The sequence below is a fragment of the Cryptomeria japonica genome, chromosome 5 (genome assembly GCF_030272615.1).
Source record: "Cryptomeria japonica chromosome 5, Sugi_1.0, whole genome shotgun sequence".
NCBI classification, from domain to species: domain Eukaryota; kingdom Viridiplantae; phylum Streptophyta; class Pinopsida; order Cupressales; family Cupressaceae; genus Cryptomeria; species Cryptomeria japonica.
This window is the reverse complement of record NC_081409.1, coordinates 783,111,119-783,136,512: the sequence shown is the minus strand read 5'-3', so window position 1 is coordinate 783,136,512 and position 25,394 is coordinate 783,111,119. Positions and strand designations below refer to the sequence as shown.

Below are 25,394 nucleotides of genomic sequence, written 5' to 3'. Positions count from 1 at the left end.
TTCGAAGTGTCATATATATGATTTTTTTTTAAAATAGCATGTCAATGCATATGGTCCAATAATTTTTTAAGTTATCAAATATGGTTCAAAAGTGAAAAATGGCTATCTAGCTTGTCAAATTCTAGACCTGCATATAACCCAAAAAGTGCAAAATAATCGCTAGAAAAAACCAGTAATTATGCCTATGATAAAAATGTGCAACAAAAAAGCCAAAAATTGACGAAATAGTCTTCATGCAGGGTGGAGGCAATTTTTTGTTGATGCCCATTTGTGTAATCATACAACTAGGTATGGATCTTGAAGGCTATCATAATAGTGCCCAATCTAAAGCATGTTTGGAATAGGTTCTAGCTGATTTTGATGATTTGGCAGTCATTTTTAAGGTTCTCAAGCCTTCTAAACACAATTGCGACGTTGGATTTGATTCAAAATTTTCAAAAGTTTCAATTATGTCCTAGTTTTGCATTTGAAACCCTAACTTCAAACCCTTGTAAAACTTACAAATGATGACAAATTTTGATGGAACAAAAACCAGATTTGATTTTCTCAATCATCTTGGATCTAATTGCAAGGTTAATAAAATCTTAATCTGTACTTAATAAGATCTTCACACCATATGATCAGTCTCAAATGCGGTAAGATATATGAAGCCTCAAACCTTTGATACCATGTAGAAGTTGGTAGGTGACTCCCCAATACCCCCAAGATCCCTGCAAGAACAAAATGGCTTCAACAAGATAAAATGATAAGATAGCTTGCATACCAATGCATATATTGATAATGGTTGAATACGAATATAAATGTACATAATCCTTGCTTATATAGGCAAGAACATGAGGTAGGAGTACACGAGATATTGACATGTGTCTTAATTTTATGTGATGAGGAAACTACCCTCAATACAAACATTAAATGCATGATGCAATGTTAAATGACCTAGATGCTCAAAGAAAATAACAAGGCATTGCCCTATTATAACTAACTTCTATAAATTTAACCTAGTATAAATAGGTTGGCATGATTCATCCTAACTTAAATGCAAGCTAGGACCTAAGTAAATGTAACATTTGAATAGATTCTAACTATGAACTAGTTAGAATATAACCTCATTCACACCAACATATGTGTGTGCTTATCATGCCTAATAGTTAGAGATAATAGGAAATATGTGTCATTAAAATTATGGTACACCATCCTCATTTTGTTCTTGATGTAGGAGTATATTCAAGCTCACAAGCAATCCCACATCACCCAAAATATTTTTTCTTTTTTATGTTCATGTTTTGCACTTTTTGTGTAGGTTTGAACCTCAAGAGTATCTTGTAAAGTGTTACAATTATAAAGTCTCTATTCATCAAGATTTCTCTTCCATTTCAAATTTCAAAGACAACTAGGTTGTTTTATGTTATATTACACAATTTCAATATTTTTGGGTTTAAAAGAGACCATTGGCATGCTAAAGGAAACTTGTAAAGGAAAATAAATTGAAAATTAGTTCATTTTAGTTCATTTGTATACCTAGGGAAGTGTTCATAAGTCAAGTGATCATGGGCATTCCATTCTTGTCTTATTCTTACATTTAAGTGCCTAAAATGGAGGGAAATGCTAGAGAATTTTTGAAAAATTTTAATGACTTCGATTTCCAATGGAGCGTGATTGGTTCATGATTTTATTCATTTTCAAATAAATTTACAATAGAAAGGCATTGGATATGGTGTAGAAACATCTATTCCATATTTTCAAAGCAAAAACTATATTTCCCTTCTTTTTATGAACAAATCTCAAAGGATAATTAGAGGTAAATGAAAGAAGAAACTTGTGTGCCTCTATTTTATGCAACACAAAGGTTTTGAAATCCATTAAACTTAGTCTTTAATGGTGTTTAGAGGTAGAAATCAATAAAAACAAGGTTGGAGAAAGAACTTGCAGGACGCTCCAAAGAATTGCATAAGAAAGAGCATAAGGAAATAGCTTGCCAAGAGGAAAAGAATAGAATGTAAGAGAAGAGAAAATTACAAGTGTTTTGTACATGTTTAATGCAGCCATGGTGAATTTAATATGAAGGAGAAAATGAGATTTAAAAAGATGAGAGATGTCAAGAAGGTGGAAACACATGAGGATGTCAAGACTTGCAAACATGACGTGTTTAGAATGTTTGTAAATTTTTTGACTTGTGTTTATTGTTGAAATCCTTCATATATGTTATTATTCTTAAGCAATTTTATTGTATGAATGTATATATAAAGGTTGAATTAAAGATTTTTTTCAGATTTTATTTCCATATTTTGGATTGGATGACATGTTAAGGGTACAAGATTGGGTAGTTAGATAAGACCCCCTAATCTTTTATTATTATTATTATTATTATTATTATTATTAAAGGTAAAACAGGTTTTTAAGGGGACCTGGAACCCTTTACAACAAAATGTTGCCTACAAGATAACCATAGAGAACCAACAACCAACCATTAGCAAACCTACGTCAAACAAAACGAAAAATGAGGAAACATAAAAAACTATTGTAACTCCTTCAGAATATGAGCAACTTTATTGTCCTTTTGTATTAGGCGATCATGAAAACCGACCACCTCCTCACTCATTGTTTCTTGATCCTACATAGCCTTAGTATGGATATAGGTAGAAGCCAACGAATCTTTCACCTCAAAAGAAGCCTTTCTATCCTTAATTTCTTTATCAACATCAACAACATTATTGGGTTTACTAGTCCAATCCATATTATTCAAAATTTTAATCTTATTATTAAGAACACAGAGCCCTTCAACACTATTTTGAATAGTAATTTGGTTGACCTTAACAACAATTTCCCCAATCTTGAATCCTATAGTTCTTTTCCATTCTAGTATAAGTTATTTATAAGATGTAGTGGGGGACACTAAATGTTCAATTTTAAAAGCATAAATGTATTCAAAGCAAGGTTTCATTAAAACTTGTAGTATATCATAATATTTCTTAGTAAAATCAATAAGTCCCACTAAGGCCCACTACAAGTAAAATAATGGTTATAATCATGAGTGAAACATGCTCTATGCACTTAAGCGTAATGTTTAATCCATAGATAAGAAATCATGAAAAATCACATGAAAAGATGTTTAATGATGATGGCATGAATGAAACCATTCTATAGAAAATTATAAACAAGGTATCATCAAATACATAAATTAAATTATCATCGATATGCATAGAAAGATAATATGGAGATAAGAATTATGCAACATATAATTTTTCATAATCCTTAATATGATTAAATTAATCTACCATGAGTGCTATAAAAGAATGTTTATAATAAAGTGGATCTTAATGAAGATTCATTAACCACATCAAAATAAGGCACAAGACTACAACTATTATTATCAATAAATATTTCAATAATAGACCATGAGATTTAAACATTAGTAGCATGCGAATGTGTAATGTCAATATGAAGGGTTATGTATACTTACAAAGTTTGGCGATATGATATATAACATGTATTTTTCCTTGTAGGAAATAGAGATCAATTGTAATAACAAAATATTTTAGTCAATATTAAGGAAAGTAGTCATTTAGGGTTCCAATTAAATATTTTAGGGTTCTAAAATTGAACATTTTAGGGTTTCAACCTAACCATTTAGGTTTTGAATTGAAGAGTTTACGGTTTCAAACTAGTTGTTTAGGGTTTGAATTGAAAATTTTAAGATTTTAAAATGTCTATTTAGGGTTTAAATTGAAGAGTTTAGGGTTTCAAAGTAGTTGTTTAGGGTTTGCATTGAAAATTTTAGGATTTTAAAATGACTATTTAGGGTTTAAATTGAAGATTTTGAGGTTTTAAAATAGTTGTTTTGGGTTTCAAAAACACCATTTTAGGGTTTCAATGAAACTATTTAGGGTATAAAAAATTTGTTAAGGGTTTCAAATTAACTATTTAGGGTTTGAAAATAATTGTTCATGGTTTCAATTATAAAATCATAATAAAAAAATTACAAAATCATTGTATTTTGACTCATAAGGTATTGATAAATACTTGTTAAATATCAAAATTTTCAAGCATTAGGAAAAGAGACAAAGGGTTTCATCTTTCTTTTATCATAACCGTGTTCAACTAATATATTCTAATACTCATCCATATATGGAAATTATGTGGATAGACTTATGTTATTACTAGAAACAAATTTTTGTCTCTCTTCTCAACCAACTTCACTCTTTCAACCCTTTGTTCCAACAATATATATCCTCAAACTCTAACCCCATATCTACTCTCACCAAATAACAATGTCCAACCCTATTATAATCCCATAAAAAAATTTAAAACAAAACACAACCAATTCTTATTGCCCCTATATTTTTACCTTATTATTGTTTAAATTTACAACAAATTGTAACAAGAACTTTTTAAAGTTGGAAGAATCTTTTGCAAATTAATAAAGTGGAAATATAAGACATGCTAAACAATCCCTTGATGTTTTTCTAAGAAAATTTACATGTGAACTTTTAAAGGAATGGACACCTCCAACACTCCCTTCAACTTTCCTTTAATTTACTTCTTCGCTGCTTATATTGAATTGTCATCACTACTACTAGTACTCATTTGTAAAGTCAAACGTGAATTATTAAAGAGTTTTTTAGAGGTTGCTAATGCTATAGAACTATGCTTTTTAACATTTAGTATTAGAGTAATGGCGGTCTTTCGTAAACTTGGCATGATAAGGCAACGTAAGTGGAAGAGGGTTGGATTTCTATTAAGGGTAAGAAAGCTAAGTTCTCTAAGCCCTCTTTTGACATGACTCTTTGCTCCCACAAGAGTAGCTCTAAATGTAAATCTTGATGGTTCTTAGTTGGGGTTGGTTTTAGGCTAGTTGTTGGTTGTTCTTCTTACAACTTTTGTTTTAGGTTGCGGGAGCCTATTTTTAAAACCCATGTATATGACTATGGGAGCCAAAATAATCCATGGTTGTCTAATGCTTTCATGTTCCTTTTGCTATGACAACATTCTGGTTAACGGTTCCAGAATCATTCAAAATCTAGTTGTAAAGGATTTTAGGTCCCTTCAAAATCTATTTTTGCCTTAATAAAAACCATTTAATATTAGAGTGAAATGAAAAATCAATAATAACTAGAAACTAACTCCTTAAGTGATATTAAAAGTAAATTTAGAAAAAGAAATAAAAATAAACAATATACTTTAATGGTTGAAACAAAAAAAATAAAAAATGTGTAACATAGGTTTCTTAAAGTGAAAATAAGTATAGAAAAATAATCATTGCACGATAAAAATATTCAATTGAAAGAATATTCTAATAATGAAAAGATTTATATGCATTATACGAACACATCAAACTCTTTCGATTCATGTGGACCTCTCTACTTGCATTGCAATCTATTTGTGAGCTACACTTTGTTCCAAATTCTAATACCCTAAGAAAAATATGACTTTGGGATGGCAAAAGTGGATACTCTTCTAATAATTAAATTTGATATCTTTTAAGTAAAACTATTCATCCTATGCTTGTGATTCAATTGGGCAAGCTAAGGGTGGCCATGTCTTCCCAATCACATACTATTCTCCTCCAAATTTATGTCCAAAAGATGTTGCTATTCTTAAGCAGGAATTGAATATTAAGCTCTAATTTTTAGATATATGTGGGAAGACATTTTCACTCAAAAACCTTTAGATGATAGAGAAAAGTAGTGAAATAATTTTTATCATCATTGGATAATGGTTTCTTCTTTTTAAATCCACTGATAACCATGATTATATTAGGTAGAATGGTTAATGGAAAAATCTAATATTGTTTGTTTGTCCATAGTCTCTTTTATTTAAACCTACAACTCCCATTTTTCTCCTTTATGCTTAAAAGTAGATAACTTACCTTTGGTTGTATGGGGTCCTAGTCTTATTAGTAGTTATTTTAGATTATTGACAATTTTTTAAAATTTGATGATGATAAGAATTCTAGAAATTCTAAAAGGAAGCTTGTAACAACTTATGTTTTGGTTGATCTCTTTAAAAAAAAATTCCATTTCAAATAAATATCTCTTCTAAATTTTCGTCAACTTAAAGTTTCAATTTTAAAATCTTGTTTTTTAAATGTGTGTACTACAATTAGTTGGAACATATTGTGACTAATTATGTTCCTTCAAGCTATAATACTTTTTTATTTTTAAATTTGGCAACAAAAGTAAAAGGATTGAAGAAACCCGCTCTGATACCATGTTGATTTTATGGTAGTGCTTGTTAACCACAGGCAAACATCAGATCTGTTGCCTTCCCAACCAAAGACGATAAGCTCTTATCGTCACCCCTAAGCACACTACATGTCCTTCAAGTTATTGAATTCATGTCATTGATGCAATCATGACCTTGCATATATATGAATCAATACTTCCTAATATACCTCAAGTCGGTCATATACTTTTGGCGCCATGGATAGGGTCAGATCTATATATTAGAAGTTACATATGAGTCTCCCTTAGTTGCAAGTTACATTTAAATTAATCACAAGTTACCCATAATTGGTTTGCCCAAGTAGGGTCTGCCCCAAATTAGACTCATACAACTGAGATATCCAAATGCCAAGGCTGACAGGCCACTTGGCATTTTGTGCACTAGGTCGGCCCTAGAAGGGATCCGACCTGGCTACAACAACACTCCCTCTTAGCTAGGGAGGATCCCTTCTGAATAACCAAGTCATATAGTGACTACTACCATGACTACTCCCATGAATAATATGTTCACCATAGCTACTCCCAGAGGGGAACAAGCACATCATGAAATTTCTTCCATGCTACCCACCATACCTACTCGCAAAGGGTGGGCTCACCATGCCTACTCACAGAGGGTGGAAGAGGGCTTTCACCTCAACCTTCTCCCAGAGAAGGGTGCATTACCACCATGCCTACTCGTAGACGGTGGCTCCACCATGCCTACTTGCAAAGGGTGGAACGAGGGCTCTAACCTCGGGCTTCTCCCAGAGAAGAATGCATCTCCACCATTCCTACTCGCAGAGGGTGGAACGAGGGCTTTCACCTCAAACTTCTCCTAGAGAAGAATGCATTAACAAGGGATTGCACCTCAAACTTATCCCTCACAGAGAAGAACTCATTAACAAGGGATTGCACCTCGAAATTCTCCCTCATAGAGAAGAACTCATTAACAAGGGATTGCACCTCAAACTTCTCCCTCACAGAGAATAATGCATTAACCAAATCTTCATGATATCATGGCTCCCTCTGAAGCTGAAATGTCAAGCTCCCTCTAAAGCTAAAAGTTCAGGCTCCCTCTGAAGCTGAAAAGTCAGGCTCCCTCTGAAGCTGAAATGTCAAGCTCCCTCTAAAGCTGAAAATGTCAGGCTCCCTTTGAGGCAAATATCAACCTTATGATCTCTTCATCCAAGGTTACTTCTGACAATAAGTCAGACTCCCTCTGAATGTCAATTCTTCCTTTGCAAAGAAATGCAAGCAATCTTCCTTCCTTGAATGCAATATCTGATTAGACCTCTGTCTCAATGGCAAGCATATCAATGCTGTAATTATGGCCTCTTTCAAAGAGATTGTAATGATTATGGTTTTGTAATGATTATGGTTTTGTAATATTATTACAGGAACAAGTATCTGTGTGGCCAAATCAACAGTCTCAAACTGGACATATGGAGCTATAACATGCTTGATAGTTATAGATATAAGAGTCGAGAGTTGTCCAGTAACTAGTTCATGCGTGGAACTTGCATTAATAAGATCTTGACCTCTTGAAAAAGTATATTTAACAACCTTGGAACTGTTCGGTACCTTACACTACTTTCCTTTGTTTCTATCTTTCCATATGTGCATGGACCTGTAGAAAGGTCTATGACAACATATCTGCCTGAGCTCAACCACATTTGTGATGCTCCTCCTTCATTATAATGATACCGATAAATATAATTCCCCTCTTGCTACATCATTTGCTCAGTGGTAAGTCCTTCAATTTTGTCAAAATTTGGAATGAAAATTGCATTTGGCACTAGCCCATTGATCTCTACAGCAAAATAATCTTCTTCAACACCAAACAAGTAGGTGTAAAGTCTTTGAAAAATTGGCTCAATGGTTTTTGCTTCAATCTCTATTAGTGGTACTTCTTTTTCATACACATTTTGCCTTGATGAACCTACAGGTGCCATTGCACTCCTCATCGCTTGCTCCAAAGCTATCAACTCTGGTTGCCCAACAAGAATAACATTATAATGAAGATCATGCTCAATGTCCAATGGTAAACCAGTCTCCAAACATTCAGGATGGTGCGATGGAAAGCTTTGTTTCATAAAATCCTCCAGCTTGCAAGCATCCAAAGAATACCTATAGCCACATGTTAGGATTTCTAGCAGATCCGAAGCAAATATGAACAAACAATTATATGTAGATTTAAATACAAAAGATAAAAGAATAAAACAGGACACAGATAACACAAAGATTTAACGTGGTTCACCAAGAATGGGTTACGTCCACCATACACAGTCATCCAATCTTTCTTATTATCTAGCAAAACAGTACATCAACCTTACAATGCCTTAAGCATCCCAACCACTTATAACATGTGTTTTTAGGGCAACAAACAAAGTCGGCCTTTTTAGGGTTTTATTACAATGTTGATTTTCATCAACAAAAAATGGCAAATTTTTTTTTTCTCGGGGGCTACCGCCCCCGAACCCCCGCAGCGGGCTTCGCATGCTTTCCCGGGGCCCAACCCGATCGTAGACCCCGACGAGGATACGTGCTGAGTGTATAGCACTTTGCTGATCACTCACCACATATCAACAATCTCCCACTTGGAGACTGATCAGGCTCCACACCAAACAATCTTCTACTTGGAGACTGATACAAGACAACACCACTGTATTTGTAGCATCCACTAGATAAAACACTTGGACTTGACTGGTATAAATTCCACACTTATCAGTCAAGAAGACCAATAGAAACTGATGAAGAAATCAACTTCTCATGTGGAACTGCCTTCATGAACATATCAGCAGGATTCTCACTTGTGTGAATCTTCTCAAGCCGTAAATGACCCTCCTCCAAAACAATCCGGATGAAATGGTACCCGAGCTAAATATGCTTTGTCCTTGAATGAAAAGCAGAGTTGTTTGCAAGATGAATGGCACTCTGGCTATCGGTATACAATGGGCGACCCTCCTATGTCTGACCCAATTCCTCCAAAAAATATTGTAACCAAATCATCTCCTTGTTGGCTTCTGTAGTAGCAACATACTTAGCTTCAGTGGTTGAAAGTGCAACAACCTTTTGTAGCCTAGAAATCCGACTGACTGCGGTTCCCCCTATAGTAAAAACATACCCTACAGTACTCCTCCGTGAATCATTATCGCCTGCCAGATCAGAGTCAATGAATCCACTCAGAGCAACATTAGATCCTTTGAAACATAATGCCTTTGTAGTGGTTCCTTTCAAATACTGAAGAATCCATTTCACAACATTCCAATGTTCCATACCCGGATTACTCATAAACCTGCTCACAACTCCCACTGCATGTGCAATATCTGGCCTTGTGCAAACCATTGCATACATCAGAATGCCAACAGCTGATGAATACGAGATGTTAGACATTTTTTTTACCTCTTCCCATGCCTTTGGGCACATCTCCTTAGTCAATTTGAAATGACTAGTCAAAGGTGTACTAACTGCTTTTGCATCCTGCATGTTAAATCTTTTCAACACCTTCTTTATATATTTGTTTTGGGACAAAAATCAAGGTTCTATTTTTTCTATCCCGTGTAATCCTCATACCGAGAAATTTCTTAGCTGCACCCAAATCCTTCTTAGCAAATGACCTAGCTAATTTCTGTTTAAGATCATTTATATGTTGCATGTTAGACCCAACAACAAGCATCTCATCAACATAAAGCAACAGGATAATATAACTGCCATTATCCAATCTCTTAAAATATACACAATGATCAGAATGACATCTATGATAACCTTGTTCAACCATGAAACTATCAAATTTTAAATACCATTTTCGGGGTTCTTGCTTTAGGCCATATAAACTTTTCTTCAACCTGTACACCAAGTTCTCCTTACCTTTGACCTCATATCCCTGTGGTTGCAACATGTAAATTTCCTCCTCCAAATCTCCATGGAGAAAAGTTGTATTGACATCTAATTGTTCAAGATGTAAATCATCTGCAGCCGCAAGACTAAGTGCAGTTTTAATTGAAGTCATTTTTAAAACTGGAGAAAATATTTCATCATAATCTATACCCTTTTTCTGTGCAAAACCTTTTACCACAAGTCTGGCCTTATATCTTTTCTGACCTTCTTCCTCCTCCTTTAGTCGATAAATCCATTTGCTAGGCAAGACACTTTTTTCTGCAGGTAAAGGGACTACGTCCCAAGTCTTATTTTTCATCAAGGACTCAATCTCCTCTTTCATGCCTAGCTCCCACTATTGTTTGGCATCCACCTGCATTGCTTCTTCATATTCTTCTGGTTCACCAGAATCAATTAATAAAATAGAATACAAAGAAGGAGAAAATCTTTCAAGGGGTCTACTTGACCTCTTAGAACGTCTAACACTTGCAGGAGTTTTTGGGACAATCTGTTGTTGCTAAGCATCAGGTACATGTGGCATTTCATTTTCAGGAATCTCATCCAACACCACATATTCTTGTTTGTCATGTTCATGCTTCTTTTTCCGCATCTATTCTTTATACATAACCTTCTCATTGAATATAACATCTCTACTTCTAATTATTTTCTTATTTTAAAAATCCCATAACCGATAGCCATATTCATCTATCCCATATCCAATGAAGGCACATTTTTGAGATTTAGCATCAAGCCTAGTTCTATTTTCTTTATCAATATGGACAAAAGCTTCACAACCAAAGGTTTTCAGAAAAAGAATAATTTACCTTTTTACCAGTCCATGCCTCCTCTGGAATACCACCATCTAAAGGGGTCGAAGGTCCTCTATTTATCAAATAGACAACAATATATACAACATCTGCCCAAAAATGTAAGGGCAATCCATCATGCAATTTCATGCTCCTCGTGCGTTCCATGATAGACTTATTCATTCTCTCCGACACACCATTTTCTTGTGGAGTTCCTGGAACTGTCTTCTGTGTTTGAATCCCATTTAAGGAGCAGTAATCTTCAAATTCTTTGCTGCAATACTCACCTTCATTATCCGATCTGAGACACTTCAACTTTTTTCCTGTCTCATTCTCAACCAAAGCTTTCCATTTCTTAAAAGTTTCAAAAACATCTGATTTTTGTTTTAAGAAATATACCCATGTTTTTCTGGTTGAGTCATCAATAAAAATAACATAATAACAAGAGCCACCAAGAGATGATACTTGCGCCAGTCCCCATACATCTGAATGCACAAGATCTAACTTCTCACTCTTCTTCTCTTTCCCAACCTGGAGAAATCTGACTCTTTTATGTTTACCATAAACACAGTTTTCACAGAACTCTAAATCAATCTTCTTTAGTCCTGGCAATAGATTTTTGAAGTGAAGGATTTTCATCCCTTTCTCACTCATGTGCCCAAGCCTATGGTGCGACATTATCGAATCTGTTCTTGCAACATCTATTGTTGTTGTCCCTGCAATAACTTTATCTGTAGCAGCTAGGGTAGAGTAAGTGTTATCATTACATAGATATAATATTCCTACCTTCGCACCTTTAGCTACTACTAATGATCCTTTACTGACCTTCTAGATACTGACTGAGAAGGTAACTATGCAACCTTCACTACCTAGTTGCCCTGCAGAAATTAAATTTCTTCTTAAATTAGGAACATGTCTCACCTCCTGCAGAAACCAATCATTTCCATTCTACAACTTGATCTTTATCTTTCCTTTTCCAACAATTTGATAGGGCTCATCATCACCCAAATATACCTGTCCAAAATCACCTTGAACATAATCTAGAAAATATTTTCTATGGAGTGTAGCATGAAATGAAGCCCCATAATCTATTACCCAAGAATCATTAACATTATCCAACATAAGATTAAAGCATCTTGTAAAGTATTACTTGCAATATTAGCTTTCTTACTGTCATTTTCATTTTTGTCTCCTTCTTTGTTTTTCTGAGACCAACAATCTTTCTTTAGATGACCAGGCTTTCCATAGTACCAAAAATCTTTCTTTCCTCTAGATTGAGAGCGTCCTTTCTTTGACTTCCCTTGTGACTTCTCATTCCAAGGGTCTTTTCCTCTTTCCTTTGATCTTCCTCTATTCTCCACATTCAAAACACTACTTGATGATGTTGGAGTCTCACCTGTGCTTTTCCTTCGCATTTCCTCGCTTAGGATAACACCAACAATATCATCAAATACGAAACTATTTTTACCAGAGACAGAGTTACTCACAACCATAACCAAGCTATTCCAGCTTTCTGGCAAAGAACATAAAATCAAGAGAGCCCTAACCTCTTCTGCAAAGGTAATTTTTATCGAAGACAATTGACTAGTAATTGTATTAAATTCATTTAAGTGCTCCGCTACAGATCCTCCCTCACTCATTTTCAAATTAAACAAACGCTTCATAAGAAATACCTTATTCGAAGCCGAGGGTTTCTCATACAACTTAGCCAATGTCGCCATCAAATCTACAGTTGTTTTTGCTTCTGTTATATTGAATGCTACAGACGGTGCAAGGCACAATCGAATGGATCCCAGTGCCTTTCTATCTAAAATGTCTCACTCTTCATCTAACATTGTGGTCGTTTTATTTACCTTTCCTTCCAATAGCAGCCACAAATCCTTTTGATACAGGTAATCCTCCATCTGCATTTTCCATAACTGATAATTTTGGCCGTTAAACTTTTCAACCTTGGATTTGGAATCCTCCATTGCTCCCACTCAAATCTGAAAGTCCTGCCAATTTACAGAAAACCTCGCTCTGATACCAATTGTTAGGGTTTCTAGCAGATCCGAAGCAAATATGAACTAACAATTATATGCAGATACGTGCTGAGTGTACAGTACTTTGCTGATCAGTCGCCACATATCAACACCACCATCACCATTGAATCCAACCAACATAATATTTATTTCAAGTGGAACCCAAAAAGGAACCTCAGATGTGGAAGAATGAAGCATTTCATGCACTTCGGACCTTAGGTCAAAGATATCTTGGAAGGCACTGTGATGCCACTGTAGGTGCCCTGGATCGCATCTGAATGCCTTCTTCACCATGCATTCAACTACTCCTCTTCCTAATAATAATTCTAAAACTGCTAAAACTACCAAGGCCTTTCATGAATCCAAATATTTCATTCTCCTTCCCGAATCATGAATTCAAATATAGAATGTTGGATCGTGTACTTGCACTCGCCTGGAGTGTTCCAAAACTTAATTCTGCAGTCATGCGAGGTGGACACAATCTAATGATTGTCAATGAAGAAGGCCACATTGAGGACATCCTTGGAGTGCCCCATGAAGCGCGGGGTGGTGAGGCCAGTGTTGAGATCCCAGAGCCTCAACTCACTATTCCACGACCCTGACAGAGCGAACTGCCCATCTAATGAGAACACCACATCCTGTACGAAGTGAGAGTGGCCCATGAGGTGACGCCTCGGCACGCCATAGGTCGTGTCTTTGGTCAATTGCCACAATAGGATGGATTTTTCAAGCGAAGCAGACACAATCATGTTCGAATTGTCAAGGGGCGTTGCAATGGCCATCACCTGGTTTGAGTGCCCCTCCATTGTGCCACATAGTACCAATGCTTCCACCATGTTTCCTCGCTTGACCAAAAAATCTTCTTTCTACTCTAGTTTTGGTTTTCCCCTTGCCTCTCCTTTGTGTGGTGTATTGAACTCCCTAAAAAACACAGGATCTTCCTTCAAGTGGTTAGACTCTATAGAAGGAACCCGCTCTGATACCATGTTGATTTTATGGTAGTGCTCGTTAACCACAGGCAAACATCAGATCTGTTGCCTTCCCAACTATAGACGATAAGCTCTTATCATCACCCCTGAGCACACTACATGTCCTTCAAGTTATTGAATTCATGTCATTGATGCAATCATGAACTTGCATATATATGAATCAATACTTCCTAATAGACCTCAAGTCGGTCATATACTTTTGGCACCAAGGATAGGGTCATATCTATATATTACAAGTTACATATGAGTCTCCCTTAGTTGCAAGTTATATTTAACTTAATCACGCGCTACCCATAATTGATTCGCCTAAATAGGGCCTGCCCCAAATTAGACTCATACAACTGAGATATCCAAATGCTAAGGCCAACAGGCCACTTGGCATTTTGTGCACTAGGTCGGCCCTAGAAGGGATCTGACCTAGCTACACAACAACAATCAAAGGGACTAGAGAAGAAACCATGGGTAACCAAAATAATGGAGAGAAAACAAACTTCCAAGAGGTTTGCAACTATTGTAATAGAATGTTAGCCAAGGAGATCCAAACTAACATAAGAGAGTCCATGTTAGAAATAGTTCATGTTCTAATCAAAGTGAATCACTATTTGAGTACATCTAGGCCAAACTAGAATATTGTGAAGGGATGTAACACAATGAATGATAAGTTTTCGATTAAATCAACTCCTAAACCTTTCAAGCGAAGTCGGAACTACAATTACAACCTATCATGAAAATATAATGTGGCCAAGTATCATGAGGAATATAATGCTCCTAGCCAAGTAATTCATAATGATCTATATTTTATTGAATACTATAATATGAATTCAAGAAATGAGCCTAAAAGGGGAAGGATACCATCAAGATCAACCCCAAAAAGACATACACTATTAAGTGGGTAAGATTACCCTACTTTATTTTGATGAGACCAACAAATGCTCCACTAAGTCAAGATTGCAAAAAAATAATACATTTTCCCAATTAAATCTATGTATGAAGACAAAGTTATTAAATTCAACACCCTCCACTTGAAATGTGTGACACACAACTGGAGGCGCCATGATTTAATAACCCAAGTACATAATTGCAAAAACACCTTAGAAGACTTCAACCAAATAATGAGTGAGAGTTTTGACAAAATCAATCCCAAGTTCACTTTAGGGAGTTAACACAACCTAAATAAACAAGAGCATTGACAATTATTTTACAAAATTTTAAATGCTTGTAGGCATGGTTTTCAGTGTATCGAAAATAAGACTTATATACTCTTTATAGAAGGTTTGATTAAACCCCTTAAAGGCTTGATCAAAGCTCTCTAGCCACAATCTCTACAAAAACTATTAAGAGCTATTTAAATTTAAAATCAACCTCCAAATAACTACCAAACAAAGGCACTTGCCTATGAATCTCAAAAGAAACCATTTAAAAGGGAAAAGTTGTTGCAATTTAACAATATGAAAAAAGTTTCAAAGAGGATGAGTCTAGGAATGAACTTAGGTTAAATAAATTATGTTTCTTTTGTGAAAAAACCCCATGAATTAAATCATTGGTGCCTTGCCTTAGTAGATCACAAATGCATTACAACAAAGTTATATCCAACGAAAAAAAACAAGGAGCCTTAACCTGAGATCAACGTTGAAGAACATAAGACTAGGGAAGAAACACTCATGAGTCATTTAGCCATACTATCAAGGGTCCCTTTGTGTAATCCTTTCCAAGTTCAAGGAACTCTCAAAGGAGAAAAAACATCATTTAAACTAATAAGGGAGATACAATTTCATACATGAGAAATTGGTATTTAGGGGAGATCTAGGGACAAAAACTAAAAAAGATTTAGTGATAATTTTACCATCCCTTGTAATGAAAGGATGTCATGAATAGATATATCCTTCAGGGCACCCAGTTCACAATGACTTTTACACAATGGGGCTACGATATGCAAACATGGTCCTAAGAGTACAATGGTTGCATTTCCTTAGGGGTTTCGCACAAAACTATCAAATAAAAGAGTTTTAGCTTAAATCAAACATTAAGGATATCATGTTTTGAGGGCTTTCAAATGGAACCCCTAAGGTCATCTCCACTAACAACAAAAAGATCCTTTCACTAGAGGCAAGGGTAATCCTATAATAATAGGTTACACTTTTTGGTCAAACTTGACATTGAAATCAACATTTTGCTCCGAATTTTGCAACTAAACTATTAAGAATTTGAAGATGAAAAAAACTATTGATTTGAAGGACTTTTAGTGTAGATGTTAAATATAATTTTTAAATTAGAAATAAATTATGTTTCATGTAACTTTATTAACTTTTTTTTTTAAATAGTAATCAACATTTTTCAGAAATGACATTTATGTCATCATGCATACCATTTTTATAGAAAGAATAAAATACTAATTTTTAAAATATATATTTGTCACACTAACATGTAGCTTATGGATATTTTTTCATAATTTTTTGTTGCATATATCTTTTTTAGTCAATTTTCTAAGTCAAAGTAATTGTAATTTAAATAGAGATATATGTTGTCATGCATAACTTTTTTTGTATGCATTTGATTAACTTCTTTTAGTGTTGAAACGAGGAGATTCCATTGTAGATATGATTTAAAACGTAAGACTAGAAGGGTTCTATACAAGGGGGTTTGATCTAAGCCTTGTTAATTAATTCCTTCAGATGGGACATCTCAAGGCAAATCATTATATTTTCTGAAAAATGTGATTTCAAGCAAAAATCAAGATGTACCAAGTTTGTAACTCATTATTGTCTACTAAGAAACATTGAATCACCCATGACTTGAGAAATCCTATCATATTAATGTCTAAATAATTTTGGACAAACATAGCATAATATGTGATGTTCCCCAAGTTTGCCTCTAGACAAATGCTTTCAACACATAATAAAACTTGAGGCAAGGTTTAAACCAAATAATACAACACCATACCACCCACATGAGTATAAGGAGATACATAAGGCCCTTAAATAATTGTTAAATATGGATCATATTAGCTTGTGCTCTTGCTATTTCACCTCCTCTATGGTTTTAATGAAAGATGCCACCATGAAAATTGTCTATTGACTATAGGGCTCTCAATAAAGACGATCAAACATAGATACCACATCCTCGAGATTGATAAATTAAGTAATGATCTTCTTTAATGGTGTCTGTTTCCTAAGGAGTCAACAAAAGATTCTTTTGGGCTCAAGTATTGGTTTACTTGGACACTCAAAATAATTCATTTTTATTATGTAAAAAAGTAATATTAAATTTCTTTTTAGTTTGAATTATTACAAGAAAATAAATTTAAAACCCTCATTTTGCATCCAAATTATTATTTTTATGAACTGCATTTTCAATTAGAACTTTTTGAAGAGAAACTCTAGGTGACATGATATAGAGGACAATAACCCCTCTATATATAAAACCCTCAACTCTGTTAAGTTCTTTCAAAAAATTTGTGATCAAAATAGAAGAGATGGAGATAAGATCTGAAAGTTGTATTTTATCTGCTATAGCGTGTTTTAAAGATGCACCACACTTATCAATTTCAGTGTGTACATCCTCCTCAATGTAAGCATGCTATATAAGTGGATGAGGGGTTACGTAGTGAAGAGATATGTCTTCCCACATGGGAAGACACATCTCTTCCCTACATGCCTCTCACCATAGTATATAAACTAGTCACTGTTTACTTACCTGATCGGAAGGAGTGCGACTTGTTTGAGAATCGCTTTACCACCCAATACCATGAACGGTGCAACCATTGGTCAAACACGATAAGTTAACTTTGGTTTTATTTATCATTAGTTAACGTTAACATATTAGTATATGTAATCGAATATATATATATATATATATATATATATATATATATATATATATATATATATATATATATATATATATATATATATATATATATATATATATATATATATCCGAAGCATGAAATAGTATGATGGACGTTACAAAATTAACACTCACTCTTAACTAGGGAGGACACATTTCATGTTAGAAAAAACATCACAATTCATTCGTTGATTGTGAAGAGAGGAGACATGACACCATAGTGATATTCAGAGATATGGTTCAACAATGAATATCAAGTCTCAAGATACTCACCATAACTCATAGTTATCAAATAAGGTATGTGCACTGGCATCAAGTCAGATGATGCCTACCATACTAATAATGATTTCATGGAATGTCCACAAATATTATGTTCATAATATTCACCATGAAGATCTCTATCATAATTATGGTTTATTTAATGATATCAACCAACAGATATCTAACATAATGTCTCAGAGATATATATACTATCATGACATGTCCACAGATATCAAGTCACATGATATCCATCAAGATAGTTAAATTAATAATTGTAAAATCGTCACCTTACAATATCAATTTGAAACAAGTGTTCATTATTGAAAAGTTGTCACCCTTCAATAATGTTCACAGAAGGCCCATGTAGTCATGGAGTCACACACAGGACAAATAAAAGGGTTTACACACTAAACATCTTTAAATATATTAGTATATCAAAATAAATGAGACTAACTCGAAATTAAAAAATATTTTCAGCCATACCAAGTTTATCTCTAAAGTGTTCAATTTTGATCCTACAGAGAGGCTTGGTAAGAATGTCTGCAATCTGATCACCTATACTAATATAATTCAATCGGATCACATTCCTTTCCACCATATCTCGAAGATAGTGATAAAGAATCAAAATCTATTTAGACCTGTCATGAAATACTGGATTCATTGAAAGCTTGATGCAACTTTGATTGTCACAGTAGATGACAGTAGGATTTAAGCGCTGACCATACAGTCCTACAAGCAATTTTTCGAAGCCATACAACTTCTCTTGCTCCCATGGAGTCTGCAATGTATTCAGCTTCTGTAGAACTCTGAGCAACTGAAGATTGTTTTCTACATATCCATGAGATCATTCCTAATCCTAAACTGAAGCAACATCCTGATGTGCTTTTCTTGTCAACTATGCTTCTAGCCCAATTAGAATAAGTGAATCCATGTAAGTCAAATCCTACATATTTATATTTCAAACCAAAACCAATAGTTCCTTGAAGATATCTCAGAATATTTTTTGCAGCAACAAGATGTATTTCCCTGGGTTCACACATGAACTGACTTAGTGCATTTACAACATAACATATATCAAGTCTTGTGTTTACCAAATACATCATAGATCCAATAATCTGTCTGTAGAGTGTAGTTTGCAATTCTGCAGTTGTTTCCTCTAGCTTGTGCATATTTGTCTCCATAGGTGTAATCATGGATCCAAAATCCAACATTCTAAATCTCTTGAGTATATCAATGGTGTATTTTCCTTGATTAAGGATTATACCATCTGCTTGCTGCCAAACTTCCAATCCAAGGAAGTAGTGAAGAATTCCTAAATCTTTCATATCAAACTTAGAGGCTAATTCTTTCTTACATCGAGAAATACAATTATCCTCTCCTATGATTAGTAGATCATCAACATAAATAATAAGAATTAATAATTCACCATTGATTACCTTGTAGTAGAGATTTGGATCTGCTTCATTCTTGAAAAACCCTAATTCCAAGAGATAGTGATCAATTCTTTCATACCATGCTTTGGGGGCTTGATTCAGTCCATAAAGAGCTTTCTTTAATATGCAGACATGTGATTCAGCCTTATGAATCACAAAACCTTCAGGTTGCTCCAAATAAACTTCTTCAATCTTACCATTCAGAAAAGCAATCTTGACATCCATTTGATGGACTTTCCATCCTTTAGATGCTGCAATAGCCAAAATTGCTTGGACAAAAGTGTATCTAGCAACAAGAGCAAATGTCTCTTCATAGTCAATACCTTCTTTCTGTGAGAAACCTCTGACAACAAACCTTGCTTTGTGTTTCTCAATGTTGCCATCTGTTGCGTGTTTGATTTTGAAGAGCCATTTAGAAGATACCATAGATTTGCCTTTAGGCCTAGGCACAATATCCCAGACATCATTTTTCAGAATTGACTGATACTCTTCTGACATAGCATCTTTCCAAACTTGATGCTTGAGCGCATCTTCAACACAAGAAGGTTCTACATCAATGATCTCATTCATCAAGGCAATATAACTAGAAAATAGGTTAGGTCTCTTACTTTCTCTGAAGTTTCCCTTTGGAGCAGCATAATTTTCAACTTCTTGAAGCATCTTTTTAGCACAAAGTAGTCTCTTCCTAGTTTCGGGATAATTTTCTTCTAAAGGTAAGCCTTGAACTTCATGCTCAACATCTTCAAGGGTCTCCCTCTGAATCTCAGGGGTGGAATCCTCATCCAAGCTTGTAGGAGGATCTTGGTGTTCTAATTCATTTGAGCTTTTGGACCTCCTGAATGCCATGTCTTCCTCAAAGATGACATCTCTGCTTAGTTCAATTTGTCTTTGACCAAGTATGTATATTTTGTAGGCTTTAGAGGTTTCATTGTACCCAACAAATACTCCTTTCTTTCCAGAAGGTTCTAACTTTGACCTCTTTTCTTTGGGGACATGAATATAGACTAGACACCAAAAGATCCAGAAATGACTTATGTCAGGTTTGTTGCCAATAAAGGCTTCTTTAGGGGTTTTATTGTCAAGAAGAGAATGAGGACATCTCTTTTGAATGTACACAGTTGTCCTAGATGCTTCAGCCCAAAATGAGGTTTCTATATTTTGGTCAAACAACATAGCCCTAGCAGCTTCTACTATAGTCCTATTCTTTCTTTCAGCAACCCCATTTTGTTGTGGGTTATAAGGTACAGTTAACTCCCTCTTAATCCCAACATTTATACAATAATCTTTAAACATATCAAAAGTGTATTCCCCCCCATTGTCTGTTCTTAAGGTTATGATTTTCTTACCTGCCATATTTTCTGCAAGAACTTTGAATTCCTTAAATTTAAAAAGGATTTCTTCAGACTCTTTGTACCTCAAAAAATATATCCAGGTCTTCCTAGAATAATCATCTACAAATATTACATAATATAAAAATCCCCCTAATGAGGGTACAAATATGGGTCCACATAAATCAAAATGAATTAATTCTAATATATTTTTGGATTTACTGTTGCTAGAATTAAAAGCCCTTTAGTATTCTTTCCCAAGGCACACCCTTTGCAGGCTCCTTCAGATTTTTGACTTAGCTTGGGTAAGCCGATCACCATCTTCTCTATCTTAGGTGGGGCATGGAAATGAAGGTGCCCTAATCTTATGTGCCAAAGTTCATTCGAATCTAGAGTCTCATGAATCAAGGCTAGAGGTGGAGTGGTGCAAAGTCTGTAGAGGCTCCCTTGTCTTACTCCAATGGTGTGGGCTTTCTTGATGGTGGAGTTCTTTGGCCAAGCAAGTACCTTTCCTTCCATAAAGGTTAATTTGTAACCCTTATCTTCAAGTGTAGAAACTGAGACAAGGTTTCTCTTTATACCAGGTACAAATAGAACTCTAATCAGCTGTAGGGATATGCCTGACTTTAGGTTGATATTGCAAATTCCTATTCCCATAACTAGATAATTTGAGTCATCACCAATTGTCACTTCTTCATTTGAACTTTCCACAAGTGTATGTAGGTGCTCACGAAATCCAGTGATGTGTCGAGATGCTCCGCTGTCAATCACCCATGTGTTGAAACTAGAGGTGACTTGACTAGAGAGGGCTGAGTAGAAGACTAGCTTCTCGGAATTACTCCCTTTCTTAATTTCTGCCATTGAAGCTTGTTGTTTGATCCTATCTGGACACTTCATTGCATAGTGCCCATATTGGTCACATCTGAAACATTGTACTTTAGAAATGTCTATCTTCTTCTTTGAAGACCTCTTCCCATTTGAGTTGTTGTCCCTCTTTCTCTTAAAGTTCTTATTCTTTCCTTTCTTGTGGGAATTAGAGTTTAGAACTTGAATATCTTCATTACCATTGTTTTGTTTTATTCCTTTTGTGACAAGCCGAGATTCCTCTTGAATGCAATCGGTTTTCAATCTATCAAACTTAGGAAATTTAGAACGAGCACTGATTCCTTGAATCAACGATTCCCATGAGGTAGGAAGTCCATTTAGGGCCATCATAGCAAGTTCTTTGTTGTCTACTAGATGTCCAATAGTGGATAGTTGATCCCTAAGCTCAGTGATCCTCAAGAAATAGGATGTAACTATTTCTCCTTTATTCATCTTTATATGGTGTAGTTGATTCTTTAGGGTGAGCCCTGCTAGTGTTGTTGATTTCATAAATGTTAGCTAGTGCTTTGAACATCTGAAAGGTCGTCTCATATTTATAAATAACTGGTACAATGTGGTCTCTTACTGAATCCACAATTATCTTAAGGGCCTTCTCATTGTCCTTGCTCCACTGAATTTTCTCTATATCATCAGAGGGTTCAGGAATTTCACTTTTAGTCAATTTTATTTTCTTTCAAAACAAGCATGATCCTGAATTTCCAAGATACAAAATTTGATGCTTCATCTAATCTATCTTCAAACCTAACTCTGATTGCCATTAGGATTATGAGAATGTGATCTTAGTAAAAGCTTGGTGAAAGTTTATGAGATCGTTACAGAATTTTAATATGATCTTCCTTAACTTCACTTTGATACCATGTTAAGTTCTTTCAAAATTTTGTGATCAAAATAGAAAAGATGGAGATATGATTTGAAAGTTGTATTTTATCTTCTATAGCGTGTTTTAAAGATACGCCACACTTATCAATTTCAGTGTATACATCCTCCTCAATGTAAGCATGCTATATAAATGGATGAGGGGTTACGTAGTGAAGAGATGTGTCTTTCCATGTGGAAGACACATCTCTTCCTTGCATACCTCTCACCACAGTATATAAACTAGTCACTATTTACTTACCCGATCGGAAGGAGTGCAACTTGTTTGAGAATCGCTTTACCACCCGATACCATGAACGATGTAACCGTTGGTCAAATGCGATAAGTTAACTTTGGTTTTATTTATCATTAGTTAACGTTAACATAATATATATATATATATGAAGCATGAAATAGTATGACCGACGTTACAAAATTAACAGACTCCCCTATACTAAGTGCAATCATATAAGATAGATTAGAGAAAAAATTAATCAATTGTGGGTATATCGATAATAGCGAAATAATTTTGGCAAATCATTTGCAATGTTGACGTGCCCTGGTAACTACAATCATTCCTATTAGCCGCAGTATGTAATCATATATTCGTTGCATATTTTCATTAAAGAAGATGTGAATCGCTATTCTTTTTTGCATTGAATTGGCATTTTATTTATGTGCTAGTGCATTGTTATTTTTAGCAATCTAAAAATAACTTTTTGTTTCTAAATTATGTAATTAACTCTGTAAATCACACACTTATCACAAGTGTTCACTGCTCTAGCTATTGATAAAAATTTGCATTTCATATCAACACCAGGGTAAGATAAACTTCGCCCTTCATAAATTATATAAAAATTCAAAATGAATACAAAGTTCAACTTAGGGTTGATAGCATAGTTTTTGTATTTATTTCAGTACTTGTTTCAGCTGTATGGAAATTTGTATAAATAGAAATGTCTCAGTGGAAAGAGACTCAGAGATAGCAATTAATGCAATTAGGAAGAAAAACACTCCAAACTAGAGACTTCAAGCAATTTTGGATAAAATAGTAGAAAACTTGAACAGAATTGAGCACTATGAAGCTAAACATATCTACAGGGAAGCAAATGAAATGGCAGATGCCCTATCAAAATTAGCAACCCAAGGAACTTTCATTCACTAGTGGGATCAGAGTGATTGGTCAAGTGGTAAAGCAAATCAGATCTATCAACAAGATTAGTCCCATTAAGTTCTTTGAAAAATGCACTAGATCAACTTGAAAGAGGAGGGTAGATTATAGTTGATTTTTAATTGTAAAGCAATTGTCTAAACACATACCTTTGGCGGTCTTGGGGAAACGGCTATAGATTTTTTGAATCTAATTTCCACTTTACCTCGAGTTTAGTGGTGGGCCCGAATCAATTTTTGTCAACCAAATGCTTAACCTATCTAAGCTTTCTCTTAACCTCGCTTCCCGAAGCTCCAACTGGTTAAAGCCGTCATCTTGTACCTAAGGTATGCATGTTATCCTTTTTAACTGCGCCTGCGAGATTTGGCTTCCCCAAGACAAATATTCTCCGCCACCTTAGCTAGAGATATTAATGCAAACCCGCTCCACATTATTAGGTGTTGAAGAGCACGCCTGATGATCTTGTCTTAGCGTTTTCTGCAAGTTGCTTTCATTCCTATCTTGCTAAAACCATTTCATAGTTCATTTTGGTCTTTCTCTCTTGTCGATTTCCTTCTATTGTCAACCATGTCAATTGAGGCTCCGCATGGTTTCATTATGAGTGTTTATACAAGGCCTTCCTCATGCTTTGGAGCAGACACTCCCATTTCCTTCTCAGCCTCTACGCACCAAGTATCCTTCAAAAGGATCACAGATTTGAGATTGAAGCGTCTCCTCATTCACTTGGACCCTCCTGTTCTTCTCATAGTAAAAATGATACTGGAAAGCAACCATTTGAATAGGGATGAGTATCCGCGAGGCAACACCAATATCTCCTCCAGATTCGTGGCTTCTCTGTTGGATCAAAAATTACCTAAGCAAGCCGTTTGGAGCCTCACTAAAGAGCTCTTTCCTGAGGAAATCCTTCAAGAATTTCAAGAGATTTTGAATAAGGCCCTCCATGACTCAAGGGCTCCTCGGCCAAGCGACCAGATACTTTTCAATGCCCACGGAGAGCTCATCAAGTATTATCCCTTTTTGCTGGACTTGAAAGAGAAAGACTTGGACAAACACTGGGTTTTTGCTGGAGTTGGTCTGGGCTACCTCAAATGGCAATTCCTAGGGGAAAATCCGGAGGTCCAAGAAACAGAGGAAGACCTCTTCCAATTTGCAAGACTTAATGGAATCCTGCCCTTAAAGCTGCAGACGAAGAGCCTCAAGTCGAACAAGATTGCCGAGGTGGAGCAAGGAGGGGCCATTGGGGTTTTGGTCCTGGCCGTGGCCCCCCTGCGTGTAGAGGCAGTGGGAGAGTGAGAAATGAACCATCTCAATCTGAACCCTCCAGTGCAAGCTAGGTTCTCTAATCTGGTTCTATGAAAAATCTTTTTTGAAGCTTAATCCAAGACTCTGTCTATAGTTTATTTTGGCTTCATACTTATGTTTAAAACCTCTGTTATCTAGGCAGTTGAGATTCTGCCATCTAAACTCTTTTTAGCTTTATTATTCTAGACTGCACAATTTTGTTAGGTTTTTAAAAGTATAAATCATGGTGCTTATGGTTTTCTGTCTGCTTGGAAACCACTTTTCGTTGGGAATGCTGAGAAGGGTTTTTATGCTATACCACTCAGCTATGTCAATATTGTAACTAATTCAAAAATAATATGAATCTCGGCTCTGCCTTTACCGATCAAAAAAAATTAAAAAAATCATGTTTCTAAAAATTTCCAGAAGGGACACTACAAAG

The 25,394-nt window shown here is 35.2% G+C and overlaps 1 pseudogene; it reads right to left on the bottom strand.

Annotated features, from left to right (window-relative positions):
* Window positions 1-7,485: 7,485 nt before the first annotated feature.
* Window positions 7,486-21,579, bottom strand: LOC131049195 (uncharacterized; annotated as a pseudogene).
* Between the last annotated feature and the right edge of the window lie 3,815 nt (window positions 21,580-25,394).